Source organism: Falco naumanni, chromosome 1 (assembly GCF_017639655.2).
Source record: "Falco naumanni isolate bFalNau1 chromosome 1, bFalNau1.pat, whole genome shotgun sequence".
In the NCBI taxonomy this organism is placed as follows: domain Eukaryota; kingdom Metazoa; phylum Chordata; class Aves; order Falconiformes; family Falconidae; genus Falco; species Falco naumanni.
Window position 1 is genome coordinate 8,090,293 of NC_054054.1, and position 2,881 is coordinate 8,093,173.

The window sequence follows — 2,881 nt, forward strand, 5'->3', positions numbered from 1 at the left end:
TGTTTTGCTGGAGTTTCATCTCATATTGAATTTGTGTGCTATCTGGGGTAGAACCTGCTTGCAGGTTTGCAGATGCGAGCAGACATTTGCTCTGTCTCTGCAGTTTCCCTTTGCTTTTGGTTTACTTTATGTTGGTCCCTATTACATCTTGCAGCACATGTCAGAAACCATCATAGTCTCTCTATTTCTTGATGCATTTAATATGCATCATATTAAACATGCTGTAGGCAGCACATGCTTTGGCAGCGTGACCCAGCACAGTTATTTTGGCACAGTACCCCTGGCAGATACTCCAAGAGCCAAGTCCTGTAGGAACTTTCGAAAAATGATATTGTTGCCATGCTTTCGTTACGTGGCAGTACCAGAAGATGGCAGTCCGGTTCTTTGCTTCGAGTCTGCTGGTGCTCTGATTACAGAAGTGTAGTTTTAATTTTGATACAATTGTTGCTAAAAGAAATCCTTTTAGCTTCATTGTTCCAATGTTGTTTTTTTTTTTCTTCTCTCCCCTCTTTACCAAGTCTCTGCTCGGGAAGTCTGCCCCTCTGCCTTTTCTTCTGTGTGATACCAGGGTTCAGCCTTTACCTCCAAACTGTGGTTGTGTGAATCTGAGAGTAGGTGTATGGAAGGTGCTGTCTAGTCTGTCCCCATGGCATTGACAGGACTATATAATTCATAAGCTTCATATTTAAAGACTCATTCCATCTGGGTAATTTTAATCACCCTACCTGCAATTCTCCCTCTAGTGTCGTGAGGTCAGATACTCTCTCGCCTCAGTGGCTGTGTCGTGTCGCTGTACGAGGCTAGAACAGCTGCCATGCTCAATCACAGAGGCATAAGGAATGCAATTTGTAATTTAGGCCCAGCTCTTGCAAACACTTAAGCTCATGCACGACTTCAGGCATCTGAGTTGTTTTCTGGGCAGCTGGAGCTGCTCATGGATTTAGCTATCTATACACTTACTAGGGCACTGGGTGGAATTGGGGCATTGCTTGTAAATCAACATGTGGAACTGGTCAGCGTACTCCAATCACGTTGAATACGAAGAGCTGTATTAATGACAGTTGAGGTAGGATATTTTCCAGTGAAACATTCTGGCTCATTGTAGCCACCAGGCTAAGAGTCCTCAAAGAGAATGACACTTCTCATCTCTTAATCTTGCACTGTTCATTTTATTCTTGCTTTTGTTTATTATTTATGTGTTCTCATAAATGTTTCTCATGCTGCTTCTTTTGGTGCATACGTAATACCCACTGTAAAAACATCTTCCAATACAACAGCATGGACCTTGTCTTTTTAAGGGTGTGACTTTTCTTGATGAGAGAGAGCATTTGGGAACTCGGGGGATTCTGGAAGCTATGGCTGAGTTGAATAATTACCTCGTATCTCCTGGGCTGTCATTTTCACCAGCTTTTCCCAGTGCAGGGTTGTGCAGAGCAGCGGAAGGGAATGTGCTAGAGCGTTGGCAGAGGTTTCCAGAAGGAGCTTGAATCTATCAACACACATGATTGCATTTGGGAAAAGAAATAATAATATATTAAACATTTTTCTAATATCACTTCCCATTCTGTCTAGACATGACTGCACACTGGAGGCAAAGTTGGTGACGTGCATTAATGATATACTCTGAGTGTAACTTTATTTACAGAGATGTGCTGCTCTGAAACGAGATGGTCAATGCTAGTGACCAGTGAATAAGCTTACCTGATGAATGGATACAATCTCATCTCAAGGCTGAGGTTTTACTGCTTGTGTGGCTTTCCCTTTCCCCAAGCTGCTTTGACATGGAATCCTTAGAATTAAGCTACTACCACTGTGTTTTCTAGAAGTGAAAAAAAAAAAAAGCTAAACATAGGCTAAGAAAAAGAGATTGATATGTTATAATATCTCCATGGGATGATGCTTAGAGAGTAGGCTTAATAATATTAGTAAAGTACTGTTATAAAAAGCTGGGGTGGATGAGAATACGTGTAGATGTACTGCGCAGTACCGTTCCTTCACTCTTGCTGTGACACCAGTCTTATCTGAAAAAGTACTAAGATCAGCTGCCCCTGAATTAAATAATATCTAACCCTGCATTTAGTGGTGTGGAAACCAGCTGGACTTCATAGTGCATGAAATGTTGGTGTGATTTGTCTCAGAATTAAGGTATGGTGCAATACATTCTCAATGGTAAGTTGCCTTTTCTGGTATAATTCCACTGAAGAAAATAGGACTGCCTTTATGACTGCAAGTACTATTGCAGAATTAGTCATTAGATTGTACTAGCATATCAGGACTGGGTAGTTTGTATAATGCACAACTATAACACAAAAAGTGATTAAAAAACAGGTAATCGCCCATAATGCTAATGGGCTTGTTGCCACTGAAAAGAAATGTCAATTAAAGTTCTTATGAATTATTTACACAATTTTTTCCCCCTATAATTTGATTCTAAATTGAGTGTTAGCTTTAGGTCAGAGTTTTATGTGGAGATCTGTAACCCTTCTGAGCTGCACATGCACTCATTAGCTACAGGCACATTTGCAAATGTGCTGGAGTTCTCTCTTGTAGCTGTCAGTCTATTAAATAAAGATCGCTTTCCCTCCTTGAAGCCCTGCTGCTATGTTGCCTCCTACAGGAATGTGCCTTGTGCGGTTCTAAAAGCTGTCTCAGCCCAAGAATTCTCTATCAGACTTCAAGAAATGACCAGCTGTCAAATCAGCAGCTATGAGGGTTGCTTTTTATTTTACTTTGATTTCAGGCAATTAGTATTCAGCCTCTAGCAATAGTTGTAATTATCCACAAAATATTAAAAAATTTGCGATACTCTGTGTGTGTAATGCCTACCTTTTCCCCTTGTGGTTGTGTGAAACAAATGAGATGTAATCATCCAAGTAATTCT